The 26728-nt window shown below is 35.2% G+C and overlaps 1 protein-coding gene across 5 annotated transcripts in view; it reads right to left on the reverse strand.

Moving 5' to 3' along the window:
• The window catches only part of IQCM (IQ motif containing M), a 436649-nt gene that overhangs the window by 397109 nt on the left and 12812 nt on the right, over positions 1-26728 (reverse strand). The window contains exon 2 of one of the 5 annotated variants that reach the window (XM_038558976.1): positions 19069-19289. The exons of the other annotated variants lie outside the window; for them this stretch is intronic. The gene's annotated coding sequence lies outside the window, so the exon portion shown is untranslated. The remainder of the gene's footprint in view (positions 1-19068; positions 19290-26728) is intronic. 5 annotated transcript variants of the gene reach the window in all.

Consider the following 26728-nt stretch of genomic DNA (forward strand, 5'->3'; position numbering starts at 1 on the left):
TGGGATCATGGGAACCAAGAAAAGAAAGTCAGTCTTTCTGGAAAAGTGTTCTCCTACACGAAGTGCTTGTAAGGCACAATAAAGAATAAAAATGGCTTTGTTATGAAGTAAGATGAAGCAGATACTGACCAGGTAAGACAGTGTGAGAACTACAAGAGAAAAATCAAAGATGAAGTACTTTTGAGAATGAGAAGAAAAAAGATAAAGAGCTGTGTGTTATTCACTATTTTAAAAATTTCTATGATTTAAGAGAGACAGAACATGAGAGACTCCTAACTCTGGGACACGAACAAGGGGTGGTAGAAAGGGAGGTGGGCGGCGGGGTGGGGGTGACTGGGTGACGGGCACTGAGGGGGTCACTTGATGGGATGAGCACTGGGTGTTATTCTATATGTTGGCAAATTGAACACCAATAAAAAAATAAATTAAAAAAATTTGCCTATGATATATATATATATATATATTTAGCAAATCATAGGCAAATTTTTTTAATTTATTTTTTTATTGGTGTTCAAAAAAATTGACTGGGGTTATTGACCCCAGTGTAGTAATCACATTTTTTTGTTATTTTACCTAAGGCTAATTAAAACATATTAACCTAATGATATTATTATCAAAAACAAGTATTAGGTTCAAAATAATATTGACCATATTTTATTAAAAAAATAAAAATAAATTTGATGCAATTTCATAATCTTTTTTATTTTTATTTTCTAATTTTCCTAAAAACACGCATGCATTACTCATAATTTTTAAGGCAGAATAGGAAGAAGTAAAAGCTAATGAGATGATTTTCATTAAACAAAGTAACTATCACCAAAATGACAATTTATCCATTTCTTATAGTAACTGTCATGAAGATCTCCACAGCGGCAGACGTTGCTCTTGCCTGAGAAACCTTGGCACACAGATTTTCGTGATTTTGTTGAAATTCGTATTCTGTAACTCTGACTCTTCAAAGATCCAAGACCTTTATTCATTTCAAAATACCTCTAATAGATTTTTTCTTTCATTATACTTAATTATAACTTAGTATGGTTTGTTCCTGGTGTCATATTCAGCTTGTGTCATTTCAAAATTACACTAGCTGAGTCACTTCTAAGAGAGATGGCTGTAAATAGCAAATTCCATCCATGCACGGTGTTAGCATCAGTTTTAAAGGATAATATTACCTGAACTTGACCCTAGTTTCAAGAGTACATCTTGTTTGAGGGTCTGTGGTCTTTTTTCCACTGATTTTGTTGATTACAATAAAAGTTTCAGTATTGTAACTGCATGCTTTAGCTCTGAATATTAATTAAATGGTCTGTTGAGCTGTGCTATCATCATTGCAGATCATTAGTCTCTGTCATTAAGATGACAAGTTAAACTGGCTTTTGAAGAACTGTGTAAATATTGGTTTGAAAAATAAGAAGAGAATGAATGGCAGTGTAAGAGGCACTATAGATACACTTAAGAAAGAGCCAACATAAGATGGGTTTTTATAAACAGTATGTACTAAGGGGATCTGCTTTAGATTTTAGAGTATATAGTACTTTTATCTTATACACCTGATCTAATTTTAGTTACATGGGCCAAGATAACTCTATATAAAATGAGTGGGACTACTAGTCAATGTCTCAAGAAAAGTAACTCACAGCCCTGATGTAAGAAATTTTATCACCTCTCTAAATTCCTAGAAAGATAACTCAACAGGAGATGAGGTTCTTTTCACACATCTTGCATTTTGCTTCAAATTAAACTTGTATTTCACACACAAAAAATGTGAGGAGGTGAGTAGATTAAACTGTTAGTAATCATGCCTTCAGCAGAGACATAATTTCACAATCACTGTGAAGCCTTTTACAATTTGAAGACTGGATTAACTGCAACACCAGGAAGCAGAATGACCTTGCCCACTTCACAATCTCTATGATAACAAAACCAGGGTTAGAAATTGAAAAGTTTATTCATTAGATAAATCATAATGAATCATCTGATTTTCTAGCCTGTCTTTGGATTGTTACAGGCATAATAAATTACACCAATAGCAAACAGAGTCAACAAGAGAAAAATTAAGTAGAGATAGAATATCAAATGTCATTGCATCACTTAAAAATTTCTAGACAAGTGCATTTTAAAGTTAAAATAAAATCCTATTTAGGATCAATTGTCTGAACAGCCCACACACCCTCTCTTACTTGAACATCTGCTGCCAAGAGTTCTAACATGCAGAATCCAGCCTGTGACATTTCTGTCTGCAATGAGATTATCCCAATATTTTTCCCCATCCCAATCAGGGTAAGGTTACTCAGCAAGCGTAGCACTTAAAGAGAGATCAAGGGTCATTAAGGAAAATACTCATAAGACTTGGCAATTTAATCATGTATTTACTGAAAGCTTAAGATATGTAAATCCTCTGCAGTATCACTTGGCACTTAGATTATGAACAAAACAGCTGATGAGCTTGAGCCTTTGGGCAGTTTATATAACTTGCTCACCAGGACAACTGAATTCTTTGCAGCCTCTGAGACTAAATTTACAAAAACATTTATAGATAATTTAAACTATTTAGGGTATTACATTTAGATCAAGCACTTTAGAAGGAATATTAAAATCTCCACAGATCTAGAGTGAAATATCCAAACAATTCTCCATAATAAAGGATTCACTATCATTTGCATTTAACAATTCATACATATAAGAAACTTTCATTACCATAAGTATCCCTAGTAAATTAGAATTTACCTAAACTACAGATTCTTTCTCAGTAAATATCCATGCATCTAAGGTTTTCATTCTTGGTCTTTCTCTCATTCTGAATAGCTTTCTTAGAGGAATTCATTTATACGCATTAATTCAAGTACCTCCCAGGGACTGATATCGCCTGAGTTCTATAGCCATGCTTTTTAACTGCCTGCTGGACATAGGCCCCAAGGTGGTTATCCAGAATCACAAACTCAACCAGATAAAACCTATGATCTTGGGCAGTCAAGGTCGCTCAGCACTTTAGTGCCGCCCTCAGCCCAGAGCGTGATCCTGCAGACCCGGGATCGAGTCCCGCATCGGGCTTCCTGCATGGAGCCTGCTTCTCTCTCCCACACCCCGGCCCCCCCCCCCCCCCCCGCCCCAGTGTGTGTCTCTAATGAATAAATAAGTAAAAATATTTAAAACAAAAAAAACATAATCTTTTAAATCCAAAATATGTCCTTCTCCATATCCTTTCAAATAAAACTATCAACCATTGAGACCCAGCATTTTAATGGGGCAAAATGGAGGAGAAAAGACAAAGGCCAGGTCCCCTAAGAGTGCAAAATGAGACCAGAGACCCACCGTGTAAAACATAAAACCCAAAAATGTGTGGTGCTCAATAGCTAAAAGAGGTTCAAAGTAAAAGGATAGACTTTTGGGACACCTGGGTGGCTCAGTGATTGAGCATCTGCCTTAGGTCCAGGGTCTCAGATCAGTCCCACATCAGGCTCCCCCTGTAGGGAGCCTGCTTCTCACTCAGCCTCTCTCTGTGTCTCTCATGAATAAATATATAAAATCTTTAAAAAAAAAAAAAGAATGAATGAAAGGTTAGACTTTTCTACACTTAGCAAAAGAAGCTAGAGTGGTTATGTTAATATTAAAGAAATTAGATTTCAGAGCAAAGAATATTACAAGGAATAAAGAAAATCACTTCATAATGATAAGGAGGTCTTAACCCTAAAGGTTTATGAACCTACTGACAGAACTTAACACTATACAACGTAAAAAACTGATAGAACTGCAAAGAGAAATAAATATACAATTATAGTTGGAGACTTCAATATCCCTCTTTCAATAATTGATAGACAAAATAGATAGAAAAAGGCTAAGGATAAAGAAGATTTAAATAACACTATTAAGAGAATAGCAAATGAGACCTAGAGGAAGCAAAATAAAAAACCAGAAAAGAAATCAAAAAGAGAAAACAACAACAAAGTCAGTAACTTCAAAAGCTAGTTTGTTGAAAAAAAAACAATAAAATTGATAAACTTCTATTCAGACTGATAAGGAAAAAGAAAGTGTGGACAGAAATTCATTACAAATATCAGTAATGAAAGAAATCACATCAATGCAATTCTGCAGAAAGTAAAATAATAATAAAGGCATATTAGCAACAATTTTATGCCCACAAATTCAACAACTTAGATAAAATGGTATTCTTGAAAGATACAAGCTCCCAAAGCTAACTCAAGAAAAAAACAGATAACCTGACTAGCTCTATATCAATTTTTAAAACTGAATGTGTAATTAAAACTTTTCCATAAAGAAAACCCCAGGCTCAGATGGCTTCATTGGTGAATTTTACCAAATTTTTGAAGGAGACATATCAGTAACCGACAGTTCTTCCAGACAATTGAAAAAAGGAAAAAATACTCCCCAACTCCTTCAATTAGTCAAACACTAAGTCAAATCAGACAGATCAAGAAAAAACAAAATAAAACCTATAGATATATCCCTCACAGATCATACATAAGAAAATTCCACACAATATATTAGTAAAATACATGTGGTAATATACAGAAAGGATAATATATCCTAACAAAATAAAGTTTATCCCAGCAAAACAAGAATAATTTAACAATCAAATATCAATAAATGTAATTTACCATATTAACAAATGCAAAGAGAAAAACTATATGATCATTTCAAAAGATTCAGAAAAAAAATTTTTTGACAAAATCCAACACCCATTCTTTAATCATCATCACTATCATTATCATCATCATCATCATCATCATTTGTCAACAGGCTATGAAAAGAATAGAATAGAAATTTCCTTCACCTGACAAACAGCACCTGTGAAAAATGTACAGCTAACATCATACATAATGGTAGAAGACTGAACAACTTTCTCCCAAGGGCGGTAACAAGGCAAGGATGCTTGCTCTCATCACTGCTCTATAGCATTATAGTGGAAGTTCTAATCAACGGAATAATGCAAAGAAAATAAAATGAAAGTATCCAGATTGGAAAAGAAGACAAATTGCCTTTACTTGTCCAGTGTTCTTCCTACTACACATTTATTTTTATTATTTATATTTTCATCATTTTTTTGGTTAAGTTCATTCCCAGATATTTTATTATTTTAGGTGTGATTGTGAATGAAATTGTTTTCTTAATATCTTTTTCCTAGTTAATTATTAATGTATAGAAATGCAACAGATTTCTGTATATTAATTTTGTGCCCTGAAACTTTTGTGCATTAATTTATTAGTTCCAGCAGTTTTTTTGGTGGAGTCTTTAGGGTTTTCTATGTACAGTGTCGTGTATTCTACATGATTCTCTTTATCTCTTGCTTACCAATGCGGATGCTTTTCATTTCTTTTTTTCTAATTGCTATAGTAGAAATTCCAGCACTGTATTGAATAAACATAGATCCTAATTCTTTCTACATATATTATAAAGAGTAAAACAAAAGTTCTACAAATAAATTATAATTAGAACAAGAACATTCATCAGTGATTATGTAATTCCTATAAAGAACACAATTTTTTTTTTGGTCAAACGACCCCAGGAAACTTCTGTTAAATACACTGAATATCACTGTGTGCCAAGAATGCTCATGGCAACCACTTTAAAATCTGCTGAGGTTTTTTTTTAATGTCTTATTTAATTTTCATCATAGAATTAGCATTTAAATATCTGCCCCTGTCAAACATAATGCTTTATCAAGGTATAGAAGTAAAATGAAGGCAAAAGAATAAAGAGTAAAGACAAAGACTGCCTTAAAATAGTTGTGTCATATTTAAATGTCATATTGTCTCTTAAAGTGTCCTCTTATTACAAGGCAATGAATCTATTTGCTTTCAGTGTGAAAGTTATCTCTTCAAAATAGTCCATAGTAGAGTATAATTTCTTTCACATTCTATTTGGGAAATTAAGATGGACTAATAAAAGTTCTTTCATCTTTTATTATTTTATATACTTGTTGGTTGATTACTTAGTTCAGGCTTCCTCTTCACAATAATGCTTTGAAATGCATTACATTCAGATCTATAATTTTATGCAGTTGCATTGTCGGTCTTAAATTGTGTGCGCATGTATGTGCAATTTCTAATCCTCACTGTAGTTATACATTCATTCATAAACAGACCTCTGATGAATAAAAAAGCATGAATTCTTGTGCTTAATAATGAACTGTTATGACAATACACTTTTATTACCTTTAGTAAAAATCAGCCATGCAAAGAGATTTTAGAAATTCTAATGGGGGTAACATTGGAGGAATTTTACTTTAAAAGGAAAAATCATTTTTTTCAACATTCCTCTGGCTATTTGGGGTATTTACTGTTCCATACAAATTTTAAGATTATTTGTTCCAGCTCTGTGAAAAATGTCAATGGTGTTTTAATAGGAATTGCATTGAATGTCTAGATTGCTCTGGGTAGCACAGACATTTTAACAATATTTATTTGTCCAATCCATGAGCATGGAGTGTTTTTCCATCATTTTTTGTCTTCCTTAATTTCTTTCATAAGTGTTCTGTAGTCTTAAGAGTACAGATTCTTTACTCTTTGGTTGGGTTTATTCCTAAATATCTTATTCCTAGGTGCAATTGTAAATGGGATTGATTCTTTAATTTCTCTTTCTTCAGTCTTATTATTGTTGTATAGAAATGCAACTGATTTCTGTGTATTGATTTTATATCCTGCCACATTGCTGAATTCCTGTATGAGTCCTAGGAATTTTCAGTGGAGGTTTTTGGGTTTTCCACATAAAGTATCATGCCATCTGCGAAGAGTGAGAGTTTGACTTCTTGGGCAATTTGAATGCTTTTTATTTCTTTTTGTTGTTTGATTGCTGAGGCTAGGACTTCTAGTACTATGTTGAACAACAGTGGTGATAGTGGATATCCCTGCCATGTTCCTGACCTTCAGGGAAAAGCTCTCAGTTTTTCTCCATCAAGAATGATATTCTTCATGGGCTTTTCATAGATGGCTCTTATGATAATGAGTTACATTCCCTCTATCCCTACACTGTGAAGTTTTAATCAAGAAAGAGTGCCGTATTCCGTCAAATGCCTTTTCTGTATCAATTGAGAGAATCATATGGTTCTTGTCCTTTCTTTTATTAATGTGATGCATCACATTGATTGACTTGTGAATGCTGAACCACTCTTGCAGACCCAGAATAAATCCTACTTGCTCGTGGTGGGTCATGGTGAAAAATCCTTTTAATGTACTGTTAGATCCTATTGGCTAGGCTTGGTGAGAATTTTGGCATTGATCTTCACTAGGGATATTGGCCTGTAATTCTCCTTTTTGGTAAAGTCTTTGTCTGGTTTGAGGATCAAGGTAATGGTGGCCTCATAGAATGAGTTTGGAAGTTTTCCTTCCATCTTTTTAAAACAGCTTCAGAAAAATCGTTATTAGTTCTTTAAATGTTTGGTAGAATTTACCTGGGAAGCCATCCAACCCTGGACTCTAGTTTGTTGGGAGACTTTTGATTACTGAATCAATTTCCTTGCTGGGTCTATTCAGGTTTTCTATTTCATCCTGTTTCAGTTTTGGTAGTTTGTAAGTTTTTAGGAATGCATCCTGGTGGCATGATAATGCCAGACTACAAGCTATATTACAAAACTATATTATCATCATGACAATATGATACTGGCACAAAAAAAAAGACATATAGATCAATGGAACAGAATAGAGAACCCAGAAATGGACCCTCAGCTCTATGGTCAACTAATCTTTTACAAAGCAGGAAAGAATATCCAATGGAAAAAGACAGTTTCCTCAACAAATGATATCAGGAAAATTGGACAGCCACATGTGGAAGAATGAAACTGGACCATTTTCTTAAACCGTACGCACAGATAAACGCAAAATGGATGAAAGACCTAAACGTGAGATAGGAATCTATCAAAATCCTAGAGGAGAACACAGGCAGCAACCTCTTCAACCTCAGCTGCAGCAACTTATTGCTAGAAACATCTCCAAAAGCAAGGGAAACAAATGCAAAAAAGAACTTTTGGGACTTCATCAAAATAAAAAGCTTCTGCACAGCAAAGGAAACAGTCCACAAAATTAAAAGGCAACCTATAGAATGGGGGATGATATTTGCAAATGCCTTATCAGATGAAGGGCTAGGTATCCAAGATCTCCAAGGAACTTATCAAACTTAACACCAAAAAACAAATAATCCAATAAAGAAATGAGCAGAAGACATGAATGGATATTTCTCCAAAAAAGGCATACAAATGGCCAAGAGACACATGAAAAAATGCTTCACATCACTTGGCATCAGGGTAATACAAATCAAAAGCACAATATCACCTCACAGCAGTCAGAATGGCTAGAATTAACAAGTCAAGAAACAACAAATGTTGGCCAGAATGCAGAGAACGGGGAATCCTCTTAGACTATTGGTGGGAAAGCAAGCTGGTGCAGCCACTCTGGAATACAATATGGAAGTTCATCAAGAAGTTAAAAATAGAGTTACTCTAAGACCCAGCAAATGCACTACTAGGTATTTACCCCAAAGGTACAAATGTAGTGATCTGAAGGGGCATCTACCCCAATGTTTATAGCAGCAATGTCCACAAGAGCCAAATTGTAGAAAGAGTCATGATGTCCACTGGCAGATGAATGGATAAAGAAGATGTGGTAAATATACACAATGGAATATCACTCAGCTATCACAAAGGATGCATACTCACCATTTACAACTATGTGAATGTAATTAGAGGGTATTATGCTGAGCAAAATAAGTCAATCAGAGAAAGACAATTATCGTACAATTTCACTCATTTGTGGGATATAAGAAACAACATAGGATAATAGTGTAAGGGAGGGAAAACTGAATGGGAAGCCATCAGAGAGGGAGAAAAACCATGAGAGACTCTTAACTAGAGGAAACAAACTGAGAGTTGATGGAGAAGAGGTGGGTTGGGGATGGGAAAACTGGGTGATGGGTCTTAAGGAGGGCACATGATATGATAAGCGCTAGGTATTGCATACAACTGATGAATTATTGAACACTACATCTGAAACTAACGATGTACTACATGTTGGCCAGCTGAATTTAAAAATAAATAAAAATAAAAGGAAATAAGCCCATTTTCTTTTAGTAGGATGACCCTATGCTCCATTTCAATCACTCCAATCTTTGTTGCTCCAGTTCTGTCCATTTGAGCATTTGTTCTGGTAAAAGTGTCCTGGTTTAGATAAACTGCATGGTTCCCCTATCATTTAGAGATTACTCTGAGACTTAAGAAATGTTCAAATCTTTTGATCTAATAATTCCCCAAGAAATCTATTCAAAAAAATAATCACAGATGCAGAGATGTACATTTGTATATAAACATGCTCATTATGGAATTATTCATGCTCACAAAAATGTAAACAACCTGAAGGGCAACAACTGAAGAACTGGTAGATAAAATAATGATTCATAAATAAATGGAATACTATGCAGCATGTAAACATTTGTCTCTAAAAATAATTCAGCCCCACCAAAAAGGAGAATTATAGACAATATCCCTGATGAACACAGATGCAAAAATTCTCAAAAAGATACTAGCCAATAGGATCCAACAGCACATTAAGAAGATTATTCACCACAACCAAGTCGGATTTATCCCCGGAATGCAAGGCTGGTTCAACACTCATAAAGCAATCAACATGATAGATCATATCAACAAGAGAAAACACAAGAACCGTATGATCCTCTCAATATATGCAGAGAAAGCATTTGACAAAATACAGCATCCATTCCTGATCAAAACTCTTCAGAGTGTAGGGATAGAGGGAACATTCCTCAGCATCTTAAAAGCCATCTATGAAAAGCCCACAGCAAATATCATTCTCAGTGGAGAAACACTGGGAGCCTTTCCCCTAAGATCAGGAACACGACAGGGATGTCCACTCTCACCCCTGCTATTCAACATACTGCTAGAAGTACTAGCCTCAGCAATCAGACAACAAAAAGAAATAAAAGGCATTCAAATTGGCAAAGAAGTCAAACTCTCCCTCTTTGCAGATGACATGATAGTGTACATAGAAAACCCAAAAGACTCTACCCCAAGATTGCTAGAACTCATACAGCAATTCGGCAGTGGGGCAGGATACAAAAATCAATGCCCAGAAATCAGTGGCATTTCTATGCACTAACAATGAGACTGAAGAAAGAGAAATTAAGGAGTCCATTGCACCCAAAAGCATAAAATACCTAGGAATAAACCTAACCAAAGAGTAAAGGATCTATACCCTAAAAACTACAGAACACTTCTGAAAGAAATTGAGGAAGACACAAAGGGATGGAAAAACTTTCCACGCTCATGGATTGGAAGAATTAATATTGTAAAAATGTCAGTGTTACCCAGGGCAATTTACACATTTAATGCAATCTGTATCAAAATACCATGGACTTTCTTCAGAGAGTTGGAACAAATCATCTTAAGATTTGTATGGAATCAGAAAAGACCCTGAATTAGCCAGGGGATTGCTGAAAAAGAAAACCAGAGCATCACAATGCCAGATTTCAGGTTGTACTACAAAGCTGTCGTCATCAAGACAGTGTGGTACTGGCACAAAAACAAACACATAGATCAATAGAACAGAATAGAGAACCCAGAAATGGGCCCTCAACTCTATGATCAACTAATATTCAGCAAAGCAGGAAAGACTATCCACTGGAAAAAGGACAGTCTCTTCAATAAATGGTGCTGGGAAAATTGGACATCCACATGCAGAAGAATGAAGCTAGACCTTTCTCTTACATCAGACACAAAGATAAACTCAAAATGGATGAAAGATCTAAACATGAGACAAGATTCCATCAAAGTCCTAGAGGAGAACACAGGCAACACCCTTTTTGAACTTGGTCACAGGAACTTCTTGCAAGATATATCCATGAAGGCAAGAGAAACAAAAGCAAAAATGAATTATTGGGACTTCATCACGATAAAAAGCTTCTGCACAGCAAAGGATACAGTCAACAAAACTCAAAAACAACCTACAAAATGGGAGAAGATATTTGCAAATGACGTATCAGATAAAGGGCTAGTATCCAAGATCTATAAAGAACTTATTAAACTCAACAGCAAAGGAATAGACAATCCAATCATGAAATGGGCAAACAACATGAACAGAAATTTCACAGAGGAAGACATAGACATGGCCAACAAGCACATGAGAAAATGCTCCGCATCCCTTGCCATCAGGGAAATACAAATCAAAACCACAATGAGATACCACCTCACCCCAGTGAGAATGGGGAAAATTAAGGCAGGAAACCACAAAAGTTGGAGAGTATGTGGAGAAAGGGGAACCCTCTTGCACTGTTGGTGGGAATGTGAACTGGTACACCACTCTGGAAAACTGTGTGGAGGTTCCTCAAAGAGTTAAAAATAGAGCTACCCTATGACCCAGCAATTGCATTGCTGGGGATTTACCCCAAAGATACAGATGCAGTGAGACACGGGAACACCTGCACCCCAATGTTTATAGCAGCAATGTCCACAATAGCCAAACTGTGAAAGAAGCCTCGGTGTCCATCAAAAGATGCTGGGTAAAGAAGATATCGTCTATGTATATAATGGAATATTCCTCAGCCATTAGAAATGACAAATACCCACCATTTGCTTTGATGTGAATGGAACTGAGGGTATTATGTTAAGTGAAGTAAGTCAGTTGGAGATGGACAAACATTATATGGTCTCATTCATTTGGGGAATATAAAAAATAGTGAAAGTGAATAAAGGGGAAAGGAGAGAAAATGAGTGGGAAATATCAGTGAGGGAGACAGAAAATGAGAGATTCCTAACTCTGGGAATCGAACAGAGGTGGTGGAAAGGGAGGTGTGTGGGGTGATGGGGTGACTGGGTGACAGGCACTGAGGGGGGCACTTGACAGGATGAGCACTGGGTGTTATGCTCTATGTTGGCAAATCGAACTCCAATAAAAAATATACAAAAAATAAATAAAATAAAATAAAAATAATTCAGTGAGGAAGCTCAAAATATAAGTTTAACAGAAAAAAGTAAAAAATGTATTTATGATATAATCCCTTCCCTATTCCATATATTTCGTACATACACACACACTATTTATAATAATAGAAATACCCAAAATGATGAATGGTTGTCTCTGGATAATGATTTTGAAGATGAATAATATTTGTCCTCAAATTTTGCTGTATTTTTTAATTTTTTAATAATTTTATAATAAGAAAAAAATACACATTACTTTGAGCTCAAGAAAGAGAATCAGAATGATGAAAGATCTACCACTTTGGAGTTCAGGCAGTGGAGAGACCAGTTTGAGTAAGCAAATGAAGCATAAAGGAAGAACCATTTTTAAAAACAACATGGTAACATTGGTTAGTAACATGGACCACTTTCTGTGAAAAGGACTTTCTGTCCTTTTTAAGCGTTACTAATTCCAACAGTAATTCAAACAGAAAAAGTGTCTGAAACTGAGGTAGTAGAGAGTCTTTCTTAAACTTAAAACAACCCAATGTTACCTTGAGTATTATTACATTGTGCGCACTTTAAAAAGAAGCATTTTTTTAATGGAATATACTTAGAGGACAGCAACTACGATAATTTTTTTTTTAAACTTGAATGTCTTAAAAAAAAAAACTTGAATGTCTTATGAAGAACATGTAAGTACAGTGGGAATGCTTATCCTAAGAAAGAAAAGCAAACACGGGTTTTGTGTCATCTAGTGAAGAAAAGAGCTAATGGTCAGAGCTAACTAAAGATGAATGGGATTTTTCCTCCCGCAGTAAGTTCTTCCTTTCTGCTCACTTGGGGACTGCTATCCATTCATTAAATACATGTAAGGTCACTGGGCAAAAGAATCTACTTGATAACCACTTTGGAATCTGCTGTTGTTTGTAAAGATGTCCTTCTTAAACTTGTTTTAGAAAAACTCAGCATCAGGTGGGTATTTAGACTAAGTGTTCTCTAATGACCCCTCCAAATTGGCATAACATAGCTTTAGGTGTTCTAAGATCAATCCCGATCTGGTGGCAGGGGGTTCCCACACACTTAACACCAAGCAATTCTTCAACACCAGTAGGGTGTCCAAGAATTCAACTCAATTCTGACACTACCTACACTGGAGAAACCACAGATTGCACAGGCTAAGGATTCAGTCCCGCCAGACTATACCCCACAACTCTCACTTTAGATGCCAGTTGCAAGCCCCAGGCTGTTTACTTGTGCTTCCAATTGACCAGCTACAGATTGGAGGTTCCAACAATCTCCTCCTTTGGTTCAATTATTTGCTAGATGGGCTCACTTACGTAGGTTTACAAGTTTATTAAAGGATATTATAAAAAATACAAATCAACAGCCTAATGAAGAGATAATTAGGGCAAGATCTCAAAGGAGCTTCTTTCCTCATGGAGCTTGGGACCTGGCTTGGTAGCACATGGAAGCATTCTGGTTCCCCAAGCATGGAAGCTCTCAGAAAAAAAAAAAAAAAAAAAAAAGTTTAAAAAGCTGTTATTTTGGATTTTTATGAAGGCCTCATAACAGTCCTGATTGCTCAAGTCTTTGGTTATTGGCCAATTCAGCCTGTAGTCCATATCGCCCCTTCATGGTCAGGCAGTCAGTTTGAAGGCTCTAACCTTCTACTCACATAGTTGGTCCTCCTGGCAACGAGCCCCTGCCCTTGAGTGGGGTCCAAAAGCCACTTTCATTAATAAAAAGACACTCATTTCACTTTTATGGCTCTGGAGCATATTCAGGAACTATAAATGAAGACCAAGTACACCTGAGAAACATATTTTGATCATCTGCATGGCCCATGTGAAAGAAGATTCAAAAGGAAGTATAAGCATTGCTAAGAGAGTCACTCAAAATCGTCAAAAGGACATTGAGGAAGTAGGGCCTATGCACACAGTTTAGTTTGTCTCCAGTTTCAATTTCCATGTTCCATTATCTATTTTAGTCCAGAATAGAAGGATGTATTCTAGGAAGCGGTGGAGTTGCAACTGACAAAAGTCAGAAGTTCATGCGTGCAACACTGGTAGCTAAATAGCCAATTGTGTTATTAGGCAGGCAGTTTAAACTCTGCGAGCATCAATCATAATTCTTTCAAAACAAGTTATATAACCTTATGGGTTTTGCCTTTATAAGCCTGCACTCCAGCTCACAATTCAGAGCACACTTTTAACTTCAGCTGACTCTGTTTCTCTCAGATGGCAACCCTAGGACCCCAACTAAGTGCTCTCGGTTGCTTTACAGCTTCTTCTTAGTCAATACCAATTATGTATTTCTTATAAATCGTTATATTGCATATGATGTTAATATCCCTGAGATGTGATCCACATCACTCACATTTAGTTTTATAGCAAACTGTTAAGACACAGCTGATGTTCCATCATTTACTAGTCAGTTAGCGATTATTCTCAGCCACTTCACTACTCATTAGCACTCCCACTATAGGTGGAGGAGGCGGAGAGAAGTTCATTCAAATGAGTTGACTCTTGTGCATGTTAAAAGTTAAAATGAAAGACTTCATGTAAGAGTTTAATAACACTGGACAAAGTGGTAAATGAGTATTGTGAGCGTGCTTCCTTAACCATTTTATCCTGATTATCTCCCTTTGCATGAGGTGTTTTCCATTTGCTAACTAAGCACACCATTAAGGATATAGGATATAATTGTCATCTCCACTTCCCTGAAATGCCAAATCAGTAACAATAATAACATGATCATGCTGAGTTGATCTAGCTAACTCAGAGTTCTGATTTTATTACAATTAATTACACATTTTCCAAATGACTGGTCTTTTATCCTGCTCTATCACGACTTCATTTTAAAAAAAAAAAAAATTTGATTGATTGATTGATTGATTTGAGAGAGAGAGAGAAAGACAGCATGCCCAAGCATGAGGATGGTGAGGGGGCAGAGAGGGAACCCAAATAGTCTCCACGTTGAGCAGGAGCTGGATGTGGGGCTCCATCCCATCACTCCAAGATCATGACCTTAGCTAAAACCAAGAGTTGGATGCTTCACCCACTGAGCCACCCAGGCACCCCTCTATCATGACTTCCAAGGTAAACATCATTCACTCTAAGAGAATGGGCCATAAATATCCTTAAGCTTCATTAGTGTAGATTTCTGGGTAAGTTTCTCATCTAAAAAGTGTATTTACAGAAAACAGGCTACATTGACCAGGTAGAACTTCCTTCTATTAACTATTGTGGTTAAAAACAACAACAACAACAACAACAACATAAAACATATCATCTTAACCTTTTTAAGCACACAGTTCAGTAGTGTTAAGTATACTCACATTGTTGCAAAAGAGATCTCCAGAACTTTCTCATCTTGCAGAACTGAAACTCTATACACATTAAACCATATTCCCTTTCCCTGGTAACCACCATTCTACTTTGCATTTAAGAATTTACTTTTTGTGCATCCCAGGTGGCTCAGCAGTTTAGCGTCTGCCTTCAGCCCAGGGCATGATCCTGGAGACCCAGGATCAAGTCCCACGTCGGGCTCCCTGCATGGAGCCTGCTTCTCCTTCTGCCTGTGTCTCTGCTTCTCTCTCTATCTATGTTTCTCTGTCTCTCATGAATAAATAAATAAAATCTTTAAAATAATAATAATAATTTACTTTTTGTATATATTTTTCCAATCTGCATTTCTTTATATTTGTGAAGACAAGGGGAAAATGCACACTGTTTCATCTCACATCTTTTAAAAATAAATCACAGTCATTATTCAAATATTAGGTTTCTCTAAGTGTCATAGTATATACTGTTTTAATGCTACTGTAACTTTAAAAGCAATTTGAAAGTAATGGGCATTTTTTTCTTATCATACCTAAAAAGTGACTGTTACCAAAAAAAATGCAAAACACATTTAAGCAGTTTTTCTCCTTAGTTCTGTTCAAATATAGCAAGAGTATAATTAGCTGGACAAGCTGCCTAACTCTGTAATATCCGTCACCTCCACAACTTACAAACCTGTAGCAGTAACAAGCTTTGCAGTATTTTAAAATCTCCACTTCCTTAAAAAAAATTATATTCAGAAAGATGAAGTAAACACCAATTTTCTCTTTCCCAAGAGTGAAGTATTTATAAGGGTGAGGTTAGAATTTTCTTTCAATTTTTTTTTTTTATTTAGCAAGTTAAGATGCTGCAATAATGAGGAGACATTCATTTTTCTCACCCACCAAGTAATCACTTCCACATTATTGGATAGCTTATGGGTCTCACTGATTCATTGCATTTAATGATCCTAGAAAAAAAGACTACATTTTTCTTGGGTTCTTTCTGAAAAAAAAAAATCCAAGAAGTTACTCTGGCAACGCAGCAACTCAAGTATTTCACTTTGGATTATTCCTCCTTTTTTTGTCAACATTTAAAAGATAAATTGCTTTCTTTCATTTTATCCTAAATTCAAAGTTTCTAAGATAGATCTCTTGATTTTATCCATGTTCTTGAAGTGATTAAATACAAAATGTTCTCTAAAGCAAGTATCTGAATGCTGCGTCTCCAAAACCAAATGCTTCAAGGCATAACCCAGAATATGTATTTCTCAGCTCAGAGTAAGGAAATAATGCCTAAAGTTTTCAAGATCTACAGAGAGGAAGCTAGTAATAACCTAGCAAGTCCTGCATAGAAGCTCAACAGAACCTTGAATCTGCTGATAAAAAAAATAAGAAAATGGATCCCTAAAACTATTCAACCTATTAGAGAATGTGAGATAATCTATCATCTCTTCATTTCTGATCTAATGATGTTCTTTTCAGGAGTTCTATTTGTCAGCACAGGTCACAGACTCACTATGTCTTTTACAAGTCTTTTAACCAAATTAATGATTCTAAAAGCATATTTTCCAGTTCATTGCAGATACATCTCTGAATTACACTTGGCTCCCAAGTTGTAAAAAGCAGTGTATTATATAGCTGTAAGTTCCACCCACTCAACCTATTTCGAGTTCTGATATCAGCCAAGGTAATAATACTCATCACTAAAAAACTACCACAGGTTTCAATACCTATTAAAAATATTTATTAATTCAAGGATTAAGAGCCCTAAGTGAAAGGCACTGGGCTAGGTGTTGTAGGTGACACAAAGCTGGAAAACTATGGTTACCCTCGGTCAGTTTTCAGTCTACCCGGAAAACAGGTATAAAGAAAGTAACAATGACATTTTGGATGACAAAATCTATGATTCAAACTAGGACACTTTTAAGTGTCCTTACAAAAAATAAGCTAAGATCACAGACATAAACAAATCTGTCCAGAAAAACTGGGACATATAGCCACCCTAACTATGGTATTCAATATTTTGCAGTTTAAATGTTTTCAAAAATGTTATTTCATTTTCTACCTAGAAACAAAGCTATGAGATAATAATATAATACTATCCCCACTTTCAGATGGGAAAACGAAGGCTCAGAGAAAGTAAATGATTTACCTAGGTTTACACAGCTAATAAATGATGGGTCTAAAGCCTGTGCTGAAATTTTCTAATTCTACATCTAATGTTCTTCCATTATAACACACTGTCTCATCAATAGCTATAACTACTAGATAAATTCTATAACCACAACCTGAGGGAAGCACTGTTCTTCTAATTCCCGTATTAGAAATACAGGGAGACAACATTTACCAATTTGACAGTATTTGTGCTTTCATGGTAAAAATTATGTGGATAAATGAGGACAGGTTAATCAAAGGCAACTACATGACACAGAGTTGACCTAAAAAAAAAATAATAAGAGTTAAAGCAGTTTCAAGTAAAATTAGAACCTAAAGAGGGATCTTCTCATCACTGCTATTCAAAATTGTCCAGTAAGTTGTAATGGATAAATACTGGATAAAAAGAGATAAAAACCATCTCCTTTTGCAAATAAGACTGTTATAATAATAGTGACTATGACCAGAATTTTAAAAATTGGTAAGATGGTTAGATTCAAGATAAATATTTTAAAACTTTGTGGTATTTGTGCCTTCCAGCAATAAATTCCCCCTCCTACCAATCCCAAGCTCCTCTGGACCACTTCTCATTCCATATAGACTTCTGCTCAGTCATATCAGATTTTTACAGTCTTGAACAGAATACCTAACATCCTACTCAGAAGTGTCTTGTTTGGATTATTTCCCCAAATTCCAGAGCTACCAACAGAACAATGATTTATCTTGTATCTATGACCAATAGGACTTAGTAACCTATTCCCTTTCAAGAAAAAAGACTGCCTCTAAGACAAAATTCTACTTAGTGTTAGAGCCCCCGGCAGCAAATTCCTGGACATTTTAAAATTGCAAATTTCTTTCTAGTCTTCAAAGATGCGTAACTGCTGACATCCTATATCAGAACATTCAATGCAGACAAGGAAAAAAAATGTCAATGATTAAAAGATGCATATGAGGTTTGTTTTTTTTTTAACTCCCTAACAAACTGATATAGCCCAGTTCATATGCCTCTTTCAGCCACTACAATCTCCTTATTTCTAAAATGACAGAAGTTTCTACAAAATTCAAAACCTAATTCATTTATCAATGAGATTTTCATGTTGTCCTTTTAACAAAAAATGGTAACATTAAAAGAATTTTTATGTCATTGTTGTGTTGAGATTTATTCTTTGGCACCCTGCATCTCTGTGTCTGTAATAGGTAGTTGTGACTCTCCTTGTGTGCTTGATGAAGTAAGCAGCCCTATGAAGAAGCCCACATGGCAAAGAACTGCAATAGCCTCTAGGAACTGCATGTGGCTTCTAGGATCTGAGTGAATTTCAGCTAATAGTCAGGAAGATGTTGGACCCCCTTAGTTATACAATCATAAGGAAATGGATTCTGGCAACCACCTCAAAGAGCGTGGAGATGGATTCTTCCCCATTCGAGTCTCTAGTTGAGAAAGCAGCCTGGCCAATATAGTGAATAAAGCCTTGTGAGACCTTGAAGCATTCAAGCCATGCCCAGAATCCTGGCCCATAGAAACTGTGAGATAATAAATGTGTATGTTGTTTTAAGCCACTTAATTTGTGATTGTTTGTTCCACAGCAACAGGAAACTAATATTTCTTCCAATGTCCTTCCTTAGAGTAAAACCCCAAGTCATTTTCACAATTTAGCCACCTGCTACCCACTCTAATTTCATCTTCTTCCATTTCACCATTGCAAACTTCACTGTAGCTACAATGGCTTCTTTGCTTGTCAAATAAGACAGACTTGCCATATTTCCATTTAACAGACTGGCTCAGCATCTTCAATACTCTGTCAGGAATGCTGTTCCCCAATACCTGCTTAGCTCACAATTCACTTTCTTCAGGTGCCTATTCAAAGATTACTTTGTTGGAGACATTTTCTCCTGGAAAAAAAAAAAAAGGAATTCTTACCCCCAGCTCAATATGCACTGCTAGCATCTGACTGCTTGGTTTTCTCCAAATAATATATTTTTTCTAATCATGGGAATTAGACTAACTCCATACTTACACTTCACAAGCAATTTCCAGAAGACAATGGAGCAATGAATAAAATTTTCTATGAGAAAGAGAGTATGACTTTAATATTTTATATTCATTCAAATTTTCTTTTGAGATTCAGGCAACTGACTTTATTAAGCACACAAAGTCATAAGAAATATAATTTCCACAATAGCTTTATAAAAATTGATATCCTACCAGTCAAGAAATGGATGAAATAAGGGATTCAGAAATGGAAAAGCAAGAATGAATAAAATAAGTGTTGGTGGACATTGGATCAATTTAAATAAATCTATTTAAACAACTACAGTAATTTGTTAGAACATATAATTTAAATGTTTTAAACTTTGACAAAGGGAAATAATATTACTGACAAAGCTGGTGGAGAGGTGGCAAGAGAAAGTAAAAGAGTATTCCTTCATAATTCACACCAGGGAGAAAATTTATATTATCTCAAAAATTGAAGCATGAAATTTTTTAAATAACACAATCAACTAATTTATCCTTTGTAATAATTTTAGTAACCTTCAATCTTTAAGGAATTTTTTTTACAAATCTTTTCTGTAGATTGGCACCAAGTAAATATTTAGGCTTTGTGGGTTGCACACAATCACTGTTGTGTTTTTATTTCTTTCTTTTATAGCTCTTTAAAAATTTAAAGATCAACCTTAGCTCCCAAGCGGTACAAAGAACAAAAGGCCTTGGGCTAAAATTTGACCTGCTTGCTATATTTTGTTGACTTCTGGCTAAATAGATTGAGCCAAAATTCTGTTGTTCTTTCATTTTCACTCTAGAATCCCTGATTCTGTTAAATGTAAGCAAAACTAATTGTGGTATTTTGTATTTAAAACCATATGATAATTTACAGGACTACTACTTCTGGTCAAGATATGCACAGCAAGTATAATTCACAATGTTTGACATCCAATCAAAAGTTATCAACCATGCAAAAAAGTAGGCCAATATTACCCATAATGAGGAAAAAGAAACGAATCAAAACCAACCTGGGATTACACAGATGATAAAATTTATAGACAAGAACATTAGAATAGTTATTACAGCTGTATTCCATATAGTCAACTAGCTAGTGGAAAGACTGAGCATGTTATGCAAAAACCTAGAAGATATTTAAGACTTAAATATAACTTCTAGAAATGAAACTACAATGATAAAAAAAAAAGAAAGAAATACATCGAATGGGATTAACAGAGATAAACATTGCAAGAGGAAAGATTAGAAAATTTGAAAGTGTAACAATAGAAATCATCCAAACTGAAACACATAAAGAAAAAAGTCTTGGGGGCACCTGGATGGCTCAATAGGTTAAGCATCTGCCTTCACCTCAGGTCATGATCTCAATATTCTAGGACTGAGCCTTGCTCAGCAGGGAGTCTGAAAATTTATGTCCATACAAAAGTCTGTACAAGGATATTTATAGCAATTTTATTCATAATTCCCAAAACTTGGAAGCAACCAATATGTCCTTCAGTAGATGCATGGGTAAATCAACTGTGATATACCCAGACAATGGAATATTATTCAGTGCAAAAAAGAAAAGACCAAGCCATGAAAAGACACAGGGAAACTTAAATGTGTACTACTACTATATGCTTCTCACTATATGGCATTCTGGAAAAGGCAAAATTGTGAAGACAAAAAATTCAGTGGTTTCCAGGGGGCAAGGGAACATAGGCAGATAAGAATTTTTTTTAGGGTAGTGAAAATACTCAGTAGGATATAAAATGATAGATATATGCCATTATATATTTTTCCAAACCCATACATGGTACAATGCCAAAAGTAAACCCTAAGATGAACTATGGATTTAGGGTGATCATGATGTGCCAGTTTAGGTTCATCCTTGGTAAAAGAAAATGTACCATTCTGGTAAGTAATGTTCATAATTGAAAGACTATGCATGTGTAGGGGCAAGAGACATATAGGGAATCTATCTCTTCCTCTCAATTTTATTGTAAACCTAAAACTGGTCTAAAAAAAATAAGGCCTTAAAAAAAGTATGACTTATTAATGACCAATAAGTACATGAAAAGATGCTCAGCCTCATTAGTCATTAAGGAAATGCAAATCAAAACCAAAATGATTTACTACATCACTCCCACTAGAATGGCTACAATTAAAAACAGACAGTAACAAGTGTCAACAAGGATGTGAAAAAATAGGAACCCTCATACACTGCTAATGCGAGCATAAAATGGTGTGTTTGCTTTAAAAAATAGTTTTGCAGTTTCTCAAAATTTTAAATACAGAATAACCACACCACCCAGCAATTCAACTCTTGGATCTACCAGAAGAAATGAAAACATGTTCACACAAAGTCTGACATGCAAATGTTTAGAGCAGCTTTATTCAGAATAGCAAAAAAGTGTAAACAACCCAGATGTCCATCAACTGATGAATGGATAAACAAAATGTGTTTACATTCATACAACAGAATTTTATTTAGTGATTTATAAAATCAACAAAGTCAGAGTACCTGGGTGGCTCAGTCAGTTAAGCATCTCATCCTTGGTTTCAGCTCAGGTCATGCTCTCATAGTCATGAGTTGGAGCCCCGTGTCAGGGAGGAGTCTGCTTAAAGATTCTCTCCCTCTGCCCCTCACCCTGCTCGCTCTCCTCTCTCTGTCTCTATCAAATAAATAAATCTCAAAATTTTAAAAAGGCAATGAAGTCCCAATACTACAACATGAAATAATGTCAAAAATATTTTACTTAATGAAAGAAGACAAACACAAATGAACCCATATTGTATTATCCTGGCTATGTGAAATGCCCAGAAAAAACAAATCTGTAGTGACAGAAAGTAGATTAGTGATTGCTGGGGGAATGAATGAGGAATAAGTACAAATGGACATAAGATTTCTTCTTGGGGGATCCCTGGGTGGCGCAGCGGTTTAGCGCCTGCCTTTGGCCCAGGGCGTGATCCTGGAGACCCAGGATCGAATCCCACATCAGGCTCCCGGTGCACGGAGCCTGCTTCTTCCTCTGCCTGTGTCTCTGCCTGTCTCTCTCACTGTGTGCCTATCACAAATAAAAAAATAAATAAATAAATATTTAAAAAAAAAAGATTTCTTCTTGGGATGATGGAAATGTTCTAAAATTAGACTGTGGAGATAGTTGCACAACTCTGCAAATATGCTAAAAATCACTGAATTGTATACTTAAAATGGATATATGGTATTTTAATGGAATCTTACCTAAGCTGTTTAAAGGAACACAAAAGTGAATTAAAGACCTTTTCAGACATATAAACACAGAAAAAGCTTATCACCATCAAACCTACACTATAATAAGTGTGAAATAAGGCATTCAGGCAAATGAAAACTGATATAATTAGAAACCTGGGTGGGAATGAGGAAACAGACAATGATAACTAGTGGGTAAATATAAAAGACTTAATCATTATTTAAATGTCTTTAAAGGAATTGTTTAAATTAAAAATATTAACAATGTATTGTGGCATATATAATATGGAATAGATGATGGGGATTAATGAGTACACTTGTGATGAGCACTGGGTGTTGTAAATCTATAGTGTACACCCAAAACTAATATTATATTATATGTTAACTAATTGAAATTTAAATAAAAACTTCAAAAAAAGGTAAAATAAATAAAAATAGTACACACTCCAGGAGAAACAAAGTGGAAGCAAACTTGTAAGTTACCTATATTATTCATGAAGTAGTATAATATTGAGGTAAAATGTATTAAAGGTGTAAACTATAAACCTAGAGCAATTACTGGGATAACACAACAAAGAGTTATAGCTGATAAAACAATGAAGGAGGTAAAATGGAATAAAAAATAGAACCCAAAACTCAGTAGAAATAAAGGAAAAAGAGAACAAAAAATAGGGAAAAATAGGAAACAAATATCAAGATGGTAGCTTTAAACCCATACATTTCAATAATAATATTAAACATAAATGGCATAAATGCCCCTAATTTAAAAGCTTTTTTCAAAGATTTTTTTTAATTCATGAGAGACACACAGAGAGAGAGGCAGAGACACAGGCAGAGGGAGAAGCAGGCTCCATGCAGGGAGCCCGAAGTGGGACTCGATCCTGGGTCTCCAGATCATGCTGGGCCGAAGGCAGGAGCTAAACCGCTAAGCCATCCAGAGATCCCCAATTTAAAAGCATTTTAAAAAAGCATTGGGTTATAAAGGAAGAATCAGGTATATGCTGCCCATAAGAAACCCATTTAAAATATTAAGAGAAATAGATTAAAAGAAAAAGAATGGAAAAGATATGCCATACTAACACTAATCAAATAATGCTGAAGTGGTTGTATTAATATCAGACAAAATAGATTTTATGGCAAAAAATATCACCAAAGATAAAGTTATTTCATACTGATGAAGAACTTATTTACCTAATAACAGGGCTCTAAAATACATTAAGCAAAAAAATGGCGGTGCTAGAAGGAGAAACCAATAAAATTAAAATTATAGACAGAGATTTCAACACCCTTACCTTACTAATTAGGAGAATAAATTGGCAGAAAATCAGTAAGGATATACAACACTTTTACAATACTGTCAACCAACTTAATCTAATTGACATTTATAGATTTTTCCACCTAACAACAGATAAATACACATTCTTTTCAAGTACAGCACATTTGGGATAATAAAACCAATCTCAATAAACTTAAAAGAATACAAATTATATAAGTATGTTTTCTGAAACAATAACACTAAATCAGAAAGCGTTAATAGAACAGGAAGATTTCTAATGTTTGGAAACTAAGTGACACTCTTCTGAATAACTGAAAACTCAGAGAAGAAACCAAAAGAGAAATTAGAAAACATTATGAACCAAATAAAATTAACAACACAACATACTAAAACTTATGGGATTCAGTTTACTAGTATCTACAAAGAAACATAGTACTAAACATCTGTATTAGGAAAAAAAAAAGTTTTCAAAACAATAACCGTAGCTTCCAGCCGTAGTAAAAAAAAAAAAAGAAAAAGAAAAAGAAAAAGCAAGAATAATGAGTTAAATCCATAGTAAGCAAAAGAAAACAACAATAAAAATCATAGTGAAAATCAATGATATAGAAAACAGGAAAAAGAAATAGAGAAAAATAAGGCACCTGAGTGGTTCAGTGGTTGAGCATCTGCGTTTGGCTCAGGTTGTGATCCTGAGGTTCCAGGATCGAGTCCTGCATTGGGCTCCCACGGAGGAGCCTGCCTCTCCCTCTGCCATTTTCTGTCTCTCATGAATAAATAAATAAAATTTTTTTAAGAATTTGAGAAAAATCAATGAAATCCAAAGCTAGTTCTTTTGAGATCAATAAAACTGATAAACTTCTAGCCAGATTAATCAGCAAAAAAAGAAAAAAGGACAAAAAAGAGATAAAACATAATTTACCAATATTAGCACTGAGGGTAATGACAACACATAAATTTCCACAGAAATTAAAATAAGAGAATATTAACAACTTTATACCAATAAATTAAACAATTTAGATGAAATGAACAAATTCCTTAAAAGACACAACTATCAAAGCTCATTCAAAACCAAAAAAAAAGATCTTTTGATTTTTATCTTCTATCATGTTCAATATTTACCATTTACTAATTTTGTATACCTGCCCTCCATAAACAAAGAAAACTGAATCTCTTTCTGTAGCAGGTTTCAGAGAGCAAAGTGAAACTTATGGTCAACAAAAGGGAAATGCATTGGCTCATGAAATTTAAACAGTGACACATTTCAGGAAAGGCTGGATCCAGGGGCTTAAAATTTCATCTGGACTCATTTTCCCTCTTTTGATCTCCCAGCCCTTACCTACGTTGGCTTCAACTTCAGCAAGATCCCAAATACAATGAAAAATGGCTTCCAACAGTTCTAGGTTTACTTTGTATCAGTATCTTAATTTTAGCAAAGGTCCAACATTACCACTCACTCTGAAGCCCTCAGTTTGGGCCATATGTTCTCTTTGTTCAGTAGAGATTTTACCCTCCCCTGAAGATGTACCCAAACTACATGGACTGAAAATAGATGGCATGTAGTTCTATAAGGAACATCAGAAAAACATTATTAAAAGATGGTAGGGGGAGATTATTTGGTACCAGAAACTTAGATTTTTACTATCCAAAGCTAATAGCCATATCATAAACAGATCAAACTGTTTCCTCTACAAAAATACCATGATACTAATATCCTTTCTGTTTTGGGCTATCTGGAATTCATGTGTTAAAATAACCACCAGAAACCACCATGTCCTTATCTGATAAAACGTGTCAGAAGAAAACAAAAATAAAAAACCAGGTTCCTTATCAAAACATTCCATGTTAAACAGTACTAAACTGAAGGAGAGGTGGGAAAAAAAAGAGAAAATCTTGTTCAGATTCAGACCTATTTGCTGCAGCAGCCCAGTGAGTAGCTTAAGGCAATATAAAAGTATCTGATACAAGCAAAGAGCAAAAGAAAACAATTGGAAAACAAAACCAAATAACACTCTTACTGATTGAAACAGAAAATCAGTTTAGGAAGAGGTCTGCTATTATGATGACTCACTCCGTCATCCTTCTAATTCTTAAATCTGAGGCCTATTCTCCCCCAACTACAAGATCAGTTCCACAGCAAGAATTCTATTTCTGAAAAATTTAAAGACCCTAGATGATCAATCCTGTTATTGACTTTGTTCCCTGGGCCTAATAACTGGATTCCTGCTACTTTCCTCAAAATGAAAACCCCACTTATATTGCAATTCCAAGGCCTTGGTGTTCTTGAGTTTCTTTTCCTGTATGACCCCAACCCTAAATCAGCTCCATTTCATTCATTCATTTTTTTCAATAAATTTTTACTTAGCTCCTGCTAGTTTCTACACACTCAGCTAGGCACTTTGGATACAGCATCATCACTATAGTCCTATTGCAACTACTGCCTTCTCAGACTTCTCTAATCCCATGCTTTCCCCATCCACTGGGGGGAGAGTGCCTTTCCACTATCCCTGCTAGCAACTATCACCTGAATGCCTGCCTTCATGAGAGGACTAGAGAGCACAAACAACAACCAGGGGTCAGATGTACTGTCTTTGTGCCCTCTCTCTATCTGCCATAATAGAGTCTGCCTAAAAATTAATAAATAAAATTAATTAATAAATAAATGATGTGTTCATGCACTTTTCAACCCCCCAGCACAAAATTGAGAAGAAAAACTATTAGGAGATCTATGACTTCCTCTTACTCCCTTTGGGATGTTCTGATGTTCTGATGTTATCTCTATCTGGTAACTTCCCCCCCTTCAAACTTCTAGGCCTGGAATTCACCCCTACCATAAAGAATGCCTTTTT

The sequence above is a fragment of the Canis lupus genome, chromosome 15, assembly GCF_011100685.1.
Source record: "Canis lupus familiaris isolate Mischka breed German Shepherd chromosome 15, alternate assembly UU_Cfam_GSD_1.0, whole genome shotgun sequence".
Lineage (NCBI taxonomy): Eukaryota > Metazoa > Chordata > Mammalia > Carnivora > Canidae > Canis > Canis lupus.